Source organism: Cavia porcellus, unplaced genomic scaffold, assembly GCF_034190915.1.
Source record: "Cavia porcellus strain 051 isolate PalLab524CR breed Dunkin Hartley unplaced genomic scaffold, mCavPor4.1 scaffold_60, whole genome shotgun sequence".
Classification (NCBI taxonomy): domain Eukaryota; kingdom Metazoa; phylum Chordata; class Mammalia; order Rodentia; family Caviidae; genus Cavia; species Cavia porcellus.
The window spans coordinates 175,153-190,969 of record NW_026947543.1 but is presented as its reverse complement, the minus strand read 5'-3'; positions in this window follow the sequence as shown (position 1 = coordinate 190,969).

Here is a 15,817-nt window from a genome sequence, read left to right as displayed (position 1 = left end):
CACACAATTGCTCAGCAGGCCCACTATTCAAGAAGCTAGAGGTACAGAATCCTCAGCCTTCAGCCCATGGCCTGAAGTTTTGTCTCTATCATGGCCCCTCAATTCCCTGGCATGTCCACATTAACTCATGAATCTTTACTCATTTCCTCTTCAAATGCACAGGATCCAATATATTTGAACCCTGTTCACCTGGGCTGTAATCATCCAAGGACACACCATAGGAAGGGCAGCCACTCCCTTGCCTGGGGCCTTGGAGCTTATCACAATAGAAATGGACACCTGAACAAGGGGAGCCAAAACAAAGAGAGGCATATTCCTAAAGCCTGAAGCACAGAAGCTACCTATAGACCAGTAGTGGGATTTCACAAATTATGTAAGAATCTCTGTGCACATGCTTGGCATGGTCCCTCATGCCTATAATCCCAGCAATCTGGGGGCTGAGGTGGATGGATCCTTGGGAGTTCCAGTCATCTTGGGCTACGAATTTATCTCAAGGCCTCTTTCAACAACTACATACGATGCTGTTTCCAAAAAGAGGACAACATTAAACTAGACACACTTGGTCTAGGTCCCTGGGTTCACTACATGAGTTGTGGAGTCTAAATATTCCATGCCATGAGAAAATACCTGGGATTTTTAGTGAAAGGGGCATTTGCATCCCTTTTCTAAGGGTTTCCCTTTCACCATGTTACAGTTGAATTCTGGGAAAACCTGCTGGTGATAAGGTATTGAGCTAGTACCTCATGTTTAGTGTTCAGGGTTATGCTGGAATGGCTGCAGACCTCCTTGAAATAGCGAATGCAGACAAGTGAACCCCGAGGAAGCTGGATCGTTGAAGCAGGCACTCCAAATATTCATGCACTGCAAGGATTCACTTTCATTTTGGGTCTCATCTTCTGGTTGCTGGCTTTTAGTGCTAACTGATACTACCATGGTGGCAGTAATCCAGCAGAGACTGCATGTATGGTTTGCAGGTTTGCTTCCCAAGCCACCAGAAACTTGGCAGAACCCAAATCATTGTGGCATTTTCTTTCCTCCCTTGAAACATTTGGCTTTCTAAGTTTGATAATTGAATAGACTGGGCTAGTCACCTTTGGACCCCATATACCACAAACAGAGCTAAAGACAGAGCCAATTACTTCCCTCCACTTGTCAAAATATGTCAAATTTGCTTGATCACCACAAGTTCAAAGAAAATTCTGAGGCAACTTAGAGAGGTGAATCAAATACTGCATGATTGGAATGGCTGTGGTTGTATGAGGTGGAAAGCTGCAGAGTTGGGCTGAAACTGTTCACAGAAATCCACAGGCTTGTGGTTGCCAGGCAACCACACTGGGCTGAGATTGGCTGAACATCCCTGTGAGGTGGATTTTAGACTCTAGGTTTGAAAATTTAAAAGACTGGTATAGTCAAATTTGGAACCCATAGACCTCAGACATACCAGAAGGTTGTCCAATTACTTCCCTCCACTTCTCAAAATTTGTCAAATTTGCTTGATCACCACAACTTCAAAGAAAATTCTGAGGCAACTTAGAGAGGTGAATCAAATACTGCATGATTGCAATGGCTGTGGTTGTATGCGGTGTAAAGCTGCAGAGTTGGGCTGAAACTGTTCACAGAAATCCACAGGCTTGTGGTTGCCAGGCAACCACACTGCGCTGAGATTGGCTGAACATCCCTGTGAGGTGGATTTTAGGCTCTAGGTTTGAAAATTTAAAAGACTGGGATAGTCAAGTTTGGAACCCATAGACCTCAGACATACCAAAAGGTTTTCCAATTACTTCCCTCCACTTCTCAAAATATGTCAGATTTTCTTGATCACTACAACTGTAAAAAAAATTCTGAGGCAACATAGAGAGGCTAATCAAATTCTGCATGATTGGAATGGCTGTGGTTGTATGAGGTGGAAAGCTGCAGAGTTGTGCTGAAACTGTTCACAGAAATCCACAGGCTTGTGGTTGCCAGGCAACCACACTGGGCTGAGATTGGCTGAACATCCCTGTGAGGTGGATTTTAGGCTCTAGGTTTGAAAATTTAAAAGACTGGGATAGTCAAGTTTGGAACACATAGACCTCAGACATACCAAAAGGTTTTCCAATTACTTCCCTCCACTTCTCAAAATATGTCAGATTTTCTTGATCACTACAACTGTAAAAAAAATTCTGAGGCAACATAGAGAGGCTAATCAAATTCTGCATGATTGGAATGGCTGTGGTTGTATGAGGTGGAAAGCTGCAGAGTTGGGCTGAAACAGTTCACAGAAATCCACAAGCTTGTGGTTGCCAGGCAACCACAATGGGCTGTGATTGGCTGAGCACCATTGTGAGCTGGACTTTAGGCTCTAGGATACAAGTGTGCAGTAGGAGACCTGAGTCACAATGCTGGGCGTTGCCATGGAGACCTCAGTGGCACAGAGGACCTTGTAGGGCAAGATTTAAATAGGATGAATATTCTTGGCCTGGTATGCCACAATATTCTCTCTGAAGGCTTCACTGCTCAGAATTTGTGGATGGAAATGCTTGCCAATCTACACATTGATGTACTTTCAATGGGATATTAAATATGCCAGGGCCTGGCAGATGACCTCTGCCATGTCCTATCCTTGAGCATACGCTTTTCCCTTGTCATGTCAGTCATTTGGCTGAGTCCTGTTCCCTAAGCTATTCAGTCAAGACTTGCTGGCCTCATTCACCTGCAGTATAAGAGCTTTCTGTGAAATTTCTCAGCAGAAATCCTCTGCAAGCACATAGCTTTGGATATGAGAGACAGTGGTGGAAGTTGAATTTCAAGGGCAGATATTTGAAAACAATGAAACAAGCCCCGAATAAGATCTTTACATGTTTCCCAGATAAATATGTTTGGAAATATGGGGGAAGATGGAGATCAAGGCTGGGAAGAGTGCACACCCATTTCAAGGTACAAAAGCCAGGGGAAAACATGGGCAAGCAAGAGAGCTGGTTAATCTGATGTAAAAATCTTTGATGATGAAAGGAAAATTATATTCTCATGATGATATAATCAGGCTGTAGAAGTGAAGTTCTCATGTGGGTTGTCCTATGTGTGGCCTTCTGCATTGGGCAGTGGATGCAGGACAGTAGATCTTCAAATAAATCTGGTGGAACACAAAATACTGAAAAAAAAAAAATTCAGCCTAAATCCTGTGTATTCCTTCCCTTTGAGAACATATATGGATAATGTACAAAGTTTCAAAAGAGAAAATGTCTATTGGGTCATGGTTTCAACAATGAAATGGTCACTTCACATAACATTTTGAATTTTGCTTTCACAGTTGCTCATGTACCAGGCCTGAGTAAAGCAGAATGCAGAGTAAGCCTCATCAATAGTTGTGCATTCCATAAGTGGTTTTAAAACCAGTGAAACCCTTTGGACTTAGTGTTTGTATTTAATTGGTTGATTGGTTTTGCATATTGTTTGTTATACTATTTTTAACTTTGTGATTCAGTGAAGCCCTCACTCACAGTGATTTCGACCTCTCCAAAAGCTCTGAAGTTATTCATGTAACAGCTATTACATGCTATAAGTTTCTCCAATTCAAACTTGAAAGACTAACAGACTCTGCTATTTTCATCTAAATTCAGTGTTGGGCTAAGTTCAGGGTTGGACTTTTTACAAGTCCTTTGAAATGTGTCCTCCTCTAGTCACTGGTCGTGCTGGAATTTACTTTCTTGTGAATACAGGATTTGAGCAAATTGACACAAGTACAGTTTGCCACTACTCTGGACACCTGGTTAAATATCGAGTTCCCTAAATGGTGTGTGTTTTACTTTGATCTCTGCTCACACTTTGCTCATCCAGTTAGAACCACAGGGCTCCAGGCCATAATGTTCCAGTCCTAAACAAGAAAATTTTCATTCCGTTTTGGGAGTTCATTCTTCTCTCATAATTACTTTTTCCACAAATGTGTGCTTCAGGAGAGGCCCTGTCCAAATGTGGAGAGGCCCATTTTCATTCACTCACTTTCAGACTTTCTAAGATTTTCAGTTACTAGAGATTTGCTCAGACTTGCCATTGTCAAGGGACAGTGCACTTCACTTGAAATTGTGCAGTATTACTTCATGTGTCTCCGTGGAAATTCCACCAATGGGAAACTCTTGCTGTAGGCATCTCCAAGTGTTTCTGCGTAAGAAAATATAACTAACAAAGCATGTGGTTTCAAGCAGAATGAGGAAAGGAGGGATTATCTTTATTTCAGTGCAGGTTGACCTTTCAAAGAAACAGTAATTCCTATCAAATAGGAGGTAAAATCTTTTGTAAAGAGACATGGACATGACACGCTCCACTTTATGTCACTTTTTTTAAAACGCCAAGGGCATTTGAGAAATTCTTGGCTGTTGAATTGTCCCTTTTTGCAAATTTCTCTTAGGTAAGACACTCCAGCTTCTTCAAACCATGGTACAGTTCCTTCCATGTAAAAAACCAAAGCAAAAAACAAAATAAATTAAAACAAAACCCATCAAATTACATTTGAGAGCACACAATTGCTCAGCAGGCCCACTATTCAAGAAGCTAGAGGTACAGAATCCTCAGCCTTCAGCCCATGGCCTGAAGTTTTGTCTCTATCATGGCCCCTCAATTCCCTGGCATGTCCACATTAACTCATGAATCTTTACTCATTTCCTCTTCAAATGCACAGGATCCAATATATTTGAACCCTGTTCACCTGGGCTGTAATCATCCAAGGACACACCATAGGAAGGGCAGCCACTCCCTTGCCTGGGGCCTTGGAGCTTATCACAATAGAAATGGACACCTGAACAAGGGGAGCCAAAACAAAGAGAGGCATATTCCTAAAGCCTGAAGCACAGAAGCTACCTATAGACCAGTAGTGGGATTTCACAAATTATGTAAGAATCTCTGTGCACATGCTTGGCATGGTCCCTCATGCCTATAATCCCAGCAATCTGGGGGCTGAGGTGGATGGATCCTTGGGAGTTCCAGTCATCTTGGGCTACGAATTTATCTCAAGGCCTCTTTCAACAACTACATACGATGCTGTTTCCAAAAAGAGGACAACATTAAACTAGACACACTTGGTCTAGGTCCCTGGGTTCACTACATGAGTTGTGGAGTCTAAATATTCCATGCCATGAGAAAATACCTGGGATTTTTAGTGAAAGGGGCATTTGCATCCCTTTTCTAAGGGTTTCCCTTTCACCATGTTACAGTTGAATTCTGGGAAAACCTGCTGGTGATAAGGTATTGAGCTAGTACCTCATGTTTAGTGTTCAGGGTTATGCTGGAATGGCTGCAGACCTCCTTGAAATAGCGAATGCAGACAAGTGAACCCCGAGGAAGCTGGATCGTTGAAGCAGGCACTCCAAATATTCATGCACTGCAAGGATTCACTTTCATTTTGGGTCTCATCTTCTGGTTGCTGGCTTTTAGTGCTAACTGATACTACCATGGTGGCAGTAATCCAGCAGAGACTGCATGTATGGTTTGCAGGTTTGCTTCCCAAGCCACCAGAAACTTGGCAGAACCCAAATCATTGTGGCATTTTCTTTCCTCCCTTGAAACATTTGGCTTTCTAAGTTTGATAATTGAATAGACTGGGCTAGTCACCTTTGGACCCCATATACCACAAACAGAGCTAAAGACAGAGCCAATTACTTCCCTCCACTTGTCAAAATATGTCAAATTTGCTTGATCACCACAAGTTCAAAGAAAATTCTGAGGCAACTTAGAGAGGTGAATCAAATACTGCATGATTGGAATGGCTGTGGTTGTATGAGGTGGAAAGCTGCAGAGTTGGGCTGAAACTGTTCACAGAAATCCACAGGCTTGTGGTTGCCAGGCAACCACACTGGGCTGAGATTGGCTGAACATCCCTGTGAGGTGGATTTTAGACTCTAGGTTTGAAAATTTAAAAGACTGGTATAGTCAAATTTGGAACCCATAGACCTCAGACATACCAGAAGGTTGTCCAATTACTTCCCTCCACTTCTCAAAATTTGTCAAATTTGCTTGATCACCACAACTTCAAAGAAAATTCTGAGGCAACTTAGAGAGGTGAATCAAATACTGCATGATTGCAATGGCTGTGGTTGTATGCGGTGTAAAGCTGCAGAGTTGGGCTGAAACTGTTCACAGAAATCCACAGGCTTGTGGTTGCCAGGCAACCACACTGCGCTGAGATTGGCTGAACATCCCTGTGAGGTGGATTTTAGGCTCTAGGTTTGAAAATTTAAAAGACTGGGATAGTCAAGTTTGGAACCCATAGACCTCAGACATACCAAAAGGTTTTCCAATTACTTCCCTCCACTTCTCAAAATATGTCAGATTTTCTTGATCACTACAACTGTAAAAAAAATTCTGAGGCAACATAGAGAGGCTAATCAAATTCTGCATGATTGGAATGGCTGTGGTTGTATGAGGTGGAAAGCTGCAGAGTTGTGCTGAAACTGTTCACAGAAATCCACAGGCTTGTGGTTGCCAGGCAACCACACTGGGCTGAGATTGGCTGAACATCCCTGTGAGGTGGATTTTAGGCTCTAGGTTTGAAAATTTAAAAGACTGGGATAGTCAAGTTTGGAACACATAGACCTCAGACATACCAAAAGGTTTTCCAATTACTTCCCTCCACTTCTCAAAATATGTCAGATTTTCTTGATCACTACAACTGTAAAAAAAATTCTGAGGCAACATAGAGAGGCTAATCAAATTCTGCATGATTGGAATGGCTGTGGTTGTATGAGGTGGAAAGCTGCAGAGTTGGGCTGAAACAGTTCACAGAAATCCACAAGCTTGTGGTTGCCAGGCAACCACAATGGGCTGTGATTGGCTGAGCACCATTGTGAGCTGGACTTTAGGCTCTAGGATACAAGTGTGCAGTAGGAGACCTGAGTCACAATGCTGGGCGTTGCCATGGAGACCTCAGTGGCACAGAGGACCTTGTAGGGCAAGATTTAAATAGGATGAATATTCTTGGCCTGGTATGCCACAATATTCTCTCTGAAGGCTTCACTGCTCAGAATTTGTGGATGGAAATGCTTGCCAATCTACACATTGATGTACTTTCAATGGGATATTAAATATGCCAGGGCCTGGCAGATGACCTCTGCCATGTCCTATCCTTGAGCATACGCTTTTCCCTTGTCATGTCAGTCATTTGGCTGAGTCCTGTTCCCTAAGCTATTCAGTCAAGACTTGCTGGCCTCATTCACCTGCAGTATAAGAGCTTTCTGTGAAATTTCTCAGCAGAAATCCTCTGCAAGCACATAGCTTTGGATATGAGAGACAGTGGTGGAAGTTGAATTTCAAGGGCAGATATTTGAAAACAATGAAACAAGCCCCGAATAAGATCTTTACATGTTTCCCAGATAAATATGTTTGGAAATATGGGGGAAGATGGAGATCAAGGCTGGGAAGAGTGCACACCCATTTCAAGGTACAAAAGCCAGGGGAAAACATGGGCAAGCAAGAGAGCTGGTTAATCTGATGTAAAAATCTTTGATGATGAAAGGAAAATTATATTCTCATGATGATATAATCAGGCTGTAGAAGTGAAGTTCTCATGTGGGTTGTCCTATGTGTGGCCTTCTGCATTGGGCAGTGGATGCAGGACAGTAGATCTTCAAATAAATCTGGTGGAACACAAAATACTGAAAAAAAAAAATTCAGCCTAAATCCTGTGTATTCCTTCCCTTTGAGAACATATATGGATAATGTACAAAGTTTCAAAAGAGAAAATGTCTATTGGGTCATGGTTTCAACAATGAAATGGTCACTTCACATAACATTTTGAATTTTGCTTTCACAGTTGCTCATGTACCAGGCCTGAGTAAAGCAGAATGCAGAGTAAGCCTCATCAATAGTTGTGCATTCCATAAGTGGTTTTAAAACCAGTGAAACCCTTTGGACTTAGTGTTTGTATTTAATTGGTTGATTGGTTTTGCATATTGTTTGTTATACTATTTTTAACTTTGTGATTCAGTGAAGCCCTCACTCACAGTGATTTCGACCTCTCCAAAAGCTCTGAAGTTATTCATGTAACAGCTATTACATGCTATAAGTTTCTCCAATTCAAACTTGAAAGACTAACAGACTCTGCTATTTTCATCTAAATTCAGTGTTGGGCTAAGTTCAGGGTTGGACTTTTTACAAGTCCTTTGAAATGTGTCCTCCTCTAGTCACTGGTCGTGCTGGAATTTACTTTCTTGTGAATACAGGATTTGAGCAAATTGACACAAGTACAGTTTGCCACTACTCTGGACACCTGGTTAAATATCGAGTTCCCTAAATGGTGTGTGTTTTACTTTGATCTCTGCTCACACTTTGCTCATCCAGTTAGAACCACAGGGCTCCAGGCCATAATGTTCCAGTTCTAAACAAGAAAATTTTCATTCCGTTTTGGGAGTTCATTCTTCTCTCATAATTACTTTTTCCACAAATGTGTGCTTCAGGAGAGGCCCTGTCCAAATGTGGAGAGGCCCATTTTCATTCACTCACTTTCAGACTTTCTAAGATTTTCAGTTACTAGAGATTTGCTCAGACTTGCCATTGTCAAGGGACAGTGCACTTCACTTGAAATTGTGCAGTATTACTTCATGTGTCTCCGTGGAAATTCCACCAATGGGAAACTCTTGCTGTAGGCATCTCCAAGTGTTTCTGCGTAAGAAAATATAACTAACAAAGCATGTGGTTTCAAGCAGAATGAGGAAAGGAGGGATTATCTTTATTTCAGTGCAGGTTGACCTTTCAAAGAAACAGTAATTCCTATCAAATAGGAGGTAAAATCTTTTGTAAATAGACATGGTCATGACACGCTCCACTTTATGTCACTTTTTTTAAAACGCCAAGGGCATTTGAGAAATTCTTGGCTGCTGAATTGTCCCTTTTTGCAAATTTCTCTTAGGTAAGACACTCCAGCTTCTTCAAACCATGGTACAGTTCCTTCCATGTAAAAAACCAAAGCAAAAAACAAAATAAATTAAAACAAAACCCATCAAATTACATTTGAGAGCACACAATTGCTCAGCAGGCCCACTATTCAAGAAGCTAGAGGTACAGAATCCTCAGCCTTCAGCCCATGGCCTGAAGTTTTGTCTCTATCATGGCCCCTCAATTCCCTGGCATGTCCACATTAACTCATGAATCTTTACTCATTTCCTCTTCAAATGCACAGGATCCAATATATTTGAACCCTGTTCACCTGGGCTGTAATCATCCAAGGACACACCATAGGAAGGGCAGCCACTCCCTTGCCTGGGGCCTTGGAGCTTATCACAATAGAAATGGACACCTGAACAAGGGGAGCCAAAACAAAGAGAGGCATATTCCTAAAGCCTGAAGCACAGAAGCTACCTATAGACCAGTAGTGGGATTTCACAAATTATGTAAGAATCTCTGTGCACATGCTTGGCATGGTCCCTCATGCCTATAATCCCAGCAATCTGGGGGCTGAGGTGGATGGATCCTTGGGAGTTCCAGTCATCTTGGGCTACGAATTTATCTCAAGGCCTCTTTCAACAACTACATACGATGCTGTTTCCAAAAAGAGGACAACATTAAACTAGACACACTTGGTCTAGGTCCCTGGGTTCACTACATGAGTTGTGGAGTCTAAATATTCCATGCCATGAGAAAATACCTGGGATTTTTAGTGAAAGGGGCATTTGCATCCCTTTTCTAAGGGTTTCCCTTTCACCATGTTACAGTTGAATTCTGGGAAAACCTGCTGGTGATAAGGTATTGAGCTAGTACCTCATGTTTAGTGTTCAGGGTTATGCTGGAATGGCTGCAGACCTCCTTGAAATAGCGAATGCAGACAAGTGAACCCCGAGGAAGCTGGATCGTTGAAGCAGGCACTCCAAATATTCATGCACTGCAAGGATTCACTTTCATTTTGGGTCTCATCTTCTGGTTCCTGGCTTTTAGTGCTAACTGGTACTACCATGGTGGCAGTAATCCAGCAGAGACTGCATGTATGGTTTGCAGGTTTGCTTCCCAAGCCACCAGAAACTTGGCAGAACCCAAATCATTGTGGCATTTTCTTTCCTCCCTTGAAACATTTGGCTTTCTAAGTTTGATAATTGAATAGACTGGGCTAGTCAACTTTGGACCCCATATACCACAAACAGAGCTAAAGACAGAGCCAATTACTTCCCTCCACTTGTCAAAATATGTCAAATTTGCTTGATCACCACAAGTTCAAAGAAAATTCTGAGGCAACTTAGAGAGGTGAATCAAATACTGCATGATTGGAATGGCTGTGGTTGTATGAGGTGGAAAGCTGCAGAGTTGGGCTGAAACTGTTCACAGAAATCCACAGGCTTGTGGTTGCCAGGCAACCACACTGGGCTGAGATTGGCTGAACATCCCTGTGAGGTGGATTTTAGACTCTAGGTTTGAAAATTTAAAAGACTGGTATAGTCAAATTTGGAACCCATAGACCTCAGACGTACCAGAAGGTTGTCCAATTACTTCCCTCCACTTCTCAAAATTTGTCAAATTTGCTTGATCACCACAACTTCAAAGAAAATTCTGAGGCAACTTAGAGAGGCTAATCAAATACTGCATGATTGGAATGGCTGTGGTTGTATGAGGTGGAAAGCTGCAGAGTTGGGCTGAAACAGTTCACAGAAATCCACAAGCTTGTGGTTGCCAGGCAACCACAATGGGCTGTGATTGGCTGAGCACCATTGTGAGCTGGACTTTAGGCTCTAGGATACAAGTGTGCAGTAGGAGACCTGAGTCACAATGCTGGGCGTTTCCATGGAGACCTCAGTGGCACAGAGGACCTTGTAGGGCAAGATTTAAATAGGATGAATATTCTTGGCCTGGTATGCCACAATATTCTCTCTGAAGGCTTCACTGCTCAGAATTTGTGGATGGAAATGCTTGCCAATCTACACATTGATGTACTTTCAATGGGATATTAAATATGCCAGGGCCTGGCAGATGACCTCTGCCATGTCCTATCCTTGAGCATACGCTTTTCCCTTGTCATGTCAGTCATTTGGCTGAGTCCTGTTCCCTAAGCTATTCAGTCAAGACTTGCTGGCATCATTCACCTGCAGTATAAGAGCTTTCTGTGAAATTTCTCAGCAGAAATCCTCTGCAAGCACATAGCTTTGGATATGAGAGACAGTGGTGGAAGTTGAATTTCAAGGGCAGATATTTGAAAACAATGAAACAAGCCCCGAATAAGATCTTTACATGTTTCCCAGATAAATATGTTTGGAAATATGGGGGAAGATGGAGATCAAGGCTGGGAAGAGTGCACACCCATTTCAAGGTACAAAAGCCAGGGGAAAACATGGGCAAGCAAGAGAGCTGGTTAATCTGATGTAAAAATCTTTGATGATGAAAGGAAAATTATATTCTCATGATGATATAATCAGGCTGTAGAAGTGAAGTTCTCATGTGGGTTGTCCTATGTGTGGCCTTCTGCATTGGGCAGTGGATGCAGGACAGTAGATCTTCAAATAAATCTGGTGGAACACAAAATACTGAAAAAAAAAAATTCATCCTAAATCCTGTGTATTCCTTCCCTTTGAGAACATATATGGATAATGTACAAAGTTTCAAAAGAGAAAATGTCTATTGGGTCATGGTTTCAACAATGAAATGGTCACTTCACATAACATTTTGAATTTTGCTTTCACAGTTGCTCATGTACCAGGCCTGAGTAAAGCAGAATGCAGAGTAAGCCTCATCAATAGTTGTGCATTCCATAAGTGGTTTTAAAACCAGTGAAACCCTTTGGACTTAGTGTTTGTATTTAATTGGTTGATTGGTTTTGCATATTGTTTGTTATACTATTTTTAACTTTGTGATTCAGTGAAGCCCTCACTCACAGTGATTTCGACCTCTCCAAAAGCTCTGAAGTTATTCATGTAACAGCTATTACATGCTATAAGTTTCTCCAATTCAAACTTGAAAGACTAACAGACTCTGCTATTTTCATCTAAATTCAGTGTTGGGCTAAGTTCAGGGTTGGACTTTTTACAAGTCCTTTGAAATGTGTCCTCCTCTAGTCACTGGTCGTGCTGGAATTTACTTTCTTGTGAAGACAGGATTTGAGCAAATTGACACAAGTACAGTTTGCCACTACTCTGGACACCTGGTTAAATATCGAGTTCCCTAAATGGTGTGTGTTTTACTTTGATCTCTGCTCACACTTTGCTCATCCAGTTAGAACCACAGGGCTCCAGGCCATAGCGTTCCAGTCCTAAACAAGAAAATTTTCATTCCGTTTTGGGAGTTCATTCTTCTCTCATAATTACATTTTCCACAAATGTGTGCTTCAGGAGAGGCCCTGTCCAAATGTGGAGAGGCCCATTTTCATTCACTCACTTTCAGACTTTCTAAGATTTTCAGTTACTAGAGATTTGCTCAGACTTGCCATTGTCAAGGGACAGTGCACTTCACTTGAAATTGTGCAGTATTACTTCATGAGTCTCCGTGGAAATTCCACCAATGGGAAACTCTTGCTGTAGGCATCTCCAAGTGTTTCTGCGTAAGAAAATATAACTAACAAAGCATGTGGTTTCAAGCAGAATGAGGAAAGGAGGGATTATCTTTATTTCAGTGCAGGTTGACCTTTCAAAGAAACAGTAATTCCTATCAAATAGGAGGTCAAATCTTTTGTAAAGAGACATGGACATGACACGCTCCACTTTATGTCACTTTTTTTAAAACGCCAAGGGCATTTGAGAAATTCTTGGCTGCTGAATTGTCCCTTTTTGCAAATTTCTCTTAGGTAAGACACTCCAGCTTCTTCAAACCATGGTACAGTTCCTTCCATGTAAAAAACCAAAGCAAAAAACAAAATAAATTAAAACAAAACCCATCAAATTACATTTGAGAGCACACAATTGCTCAGCAGGCCCACTATTCAAGAAGCTAGAGGTACAGAATCCTCAGCCTTCAGCCCATGGCCTGAAGTTTTGTCTCTATCATGGCCCCTCAATTCCCTGGCATGTCCACATTAACTCATGAATCTTTACTCATTTCCTCTTCAAATGCACAGGATCCAATATATTTGAACGCTGTTCACCTGGGCTGTAATCATCCAAGGACACACCAGAGGAAGGGCAGCCACTCCCTTGCCTGGGGCCTTGGAGCTTATCACAATAGAAATGGACACCTGAACAAGTGGAGCCAAAACAAAGAGAGGCATATTCCTAAAGCCTGAAGCACAGAAGCTACCTATATACCAGTAGTGGGATTTCACAAATTATGTAAGAATCTCTGTGCACATGCTTGGCATGGTCCCTCATGCCTATAATCCCAGCAATCTGGGGGCTGAGGTGGATGGATCCTTGGGAGTTCCAGTCATCTTGGGCTACGAATTTATCTCAAGGCCTCTTTCAACAACTACATACGATGCTGTTTCCAAAAAGAGGACAACATTAAACTAGACACACTTGGTCTAGGTCCCTGGGTTCACTACATGAGTTGTGGAGTCTAAATATTCCATGCCATGAGAAAATACCTGGGATTTTTAGTGAAAGGGGCATTTGCATCCCTTTTCTAAGGGTTTCCCTTTCACCATGTTACAGTTGAATTCTGGGAAAACCTGCTGGTGATAAGGTATTGAGCTAGTACCTCATGTTTAGTGTTCAGGGTTATGCTGGAATGGCTGCAGACCTCCTTGAAATAGCGAATGCAGACAAGTGAACCCCGAGGAAGCTGGATCGTTGAAGCAGGCACTCCAAATATTCATGCACTGCAAGGATTCACTTTCATTTTGGGTCTCATCTTCTGGTTGCTGGCTTTTAGTGCTAACTGATACTACCATGGTGGCAGTAATCCAGCAGAGACTGCATGTATGGTTTGCAGGTTTGCTTCCCAAGCCACCAGAAACTTGGCAGAACCCAAATCATTGTGGCATTTTCTTTCCTCCCTTGAAACATTTGGCTTTCTAAGTTTGATAATTGAATAGACTGGGCTAGTCACCTTTGGACCCCATATACCACAAACAGAGCTAAAGACAGAGCCAATTACTTCCCTCCACTTGTCAAAATATGTCAAATTTGCTTGATCACCACAAGTTCAAAGAAAATTCTGAGGCAACTTAGAGAGGTGAATCAAATACTGCATGATTGGAATGGCTGTGGTTGTATGAGGTGGAAAGCTGCAGAGTTGGGCTGAAACTGTTCACAGAAATCCACAGGCTTGTGGTTGCCAGGCAACCACACTGGGCTGAGATTGGCTGAACATCCCTGTGAGGTGGATTTTAGACTCTAGGTTTGAAAATTTAAAAGACTGGTATAGTCAAATTTGGAACCCATAGACCTCAGACATACCAGAAGGTTGTCCAATTACTTCCCTCCACTTCTCAAAATTTGTCAAATTTGCTTGATCACCACAACTTCAAAGAAAATTCTGAGGCAACTTAGAGAGGTTAATCAAATACTGCATGATTGGAATGGCTGTGGTTGTATGAGGTGGAAAGCTGCAGAGGTGGGCTGAAACTGTTCACAGAAATCCACAGGCTTGTGGTTGCCAGGCAACCACACTGCGCTGAGATTGGCTGAACATCCCTGTGAGGTGGATTTTAGGCTCTAGGTTTGAAAATTTAAAAGACTGGGATTGTCAAGTTTGGAACCCATAGACCTCAGACATACCAAAAGGTTTTCCAATTACTTCCCTCCACTTCTCAAAATATGTCAGATTTTCTTGATCACTACAACTGTAAAAAAAATTTTGAGGCAACATAGAGAGGCTAATCAAATACTGCATGATTGAAATGGCTGTGGTTGTATGAGGTGGAAAGCTGCAGAGTTGGGCTGAAACAGTTCACAGAAATCCACAAGCTTGTGGTTGCCAGGCAACCACAATGGGCTGTGATTGGCTGAGCACCATTGTGAGCTGGACTTTAGGCTCTAGGATACAAGTGTGCAGTAGGAGACCTGAGTCACAATGCTGGGCGTTGCCATGGAGACCTCAGTGGCACAGAGGACCTTGTAGGGCAAGATTTAAATAGGATGAATATTCTTGGCCTGGTATGCCACAATATTCTCTCTGAAGGCTTCACTGCTCAGAATTTGTGGATGGAAATGCTTGCCAATCTACACATTGATGTACTTTCAATGGGATATTAAATATGCCAGGGCCTGGCAGATGACCTCTGCCATGTCCTATCCTTGAGCATACGCTTTTCCCTTGTCATGTCAGTCATTTGGCTGAGTCCTGTTCCCTAAGCTATTCAGTCAAGAATTGCTGGCACCATTCACCTGCAGTATAAGAGCTTTCTATTAAATTTCTCAGCAGAAATCCTCTGCAAGCACATAGCTTTGGATATGAGAGACAGTGGTGGAAGTTGAATTTCAAGGGCAGATATTTGAAAACAATGAAACAAGCCCCGAATAAGATCTTTACATGTTTCCCAGATGAATATGTTTGGAAATATGGGGGAAGATGGAGATCAAGGTTGGGAAGAGTGCACACCCATTTAAAGGTACAAAAACCAGGGAAAAACATAGGCAAGCAAGAGAGCTGGTTAATCTGATGTAAAATTCTTTGATGATGAAAGGAAAATTATATTCTCATGATGATATAATCAGGCTGTAGAAGTGAAGTTCTCATGTGGGTTGTCCTATGTGTGGCCTTCTGCATTGGGCAGTGGATGCAGGACAGGAGATCTTCAAATAAATCTGGTGGAACACAAAATACTGAAAAATTTCAGCCTAAATCCTGTGTATTCCTTCCCTTTGAGAACATATATGAATATTGTACGAAGTTTCAAAAGAGAAAATGTCTACTGGGTCATGATTTCAACAAGGAAATGGTCACTTCACATAACATTTTGAATTTTGCTTTCACAGTTGCTCATGTACCGGGCCTGAGT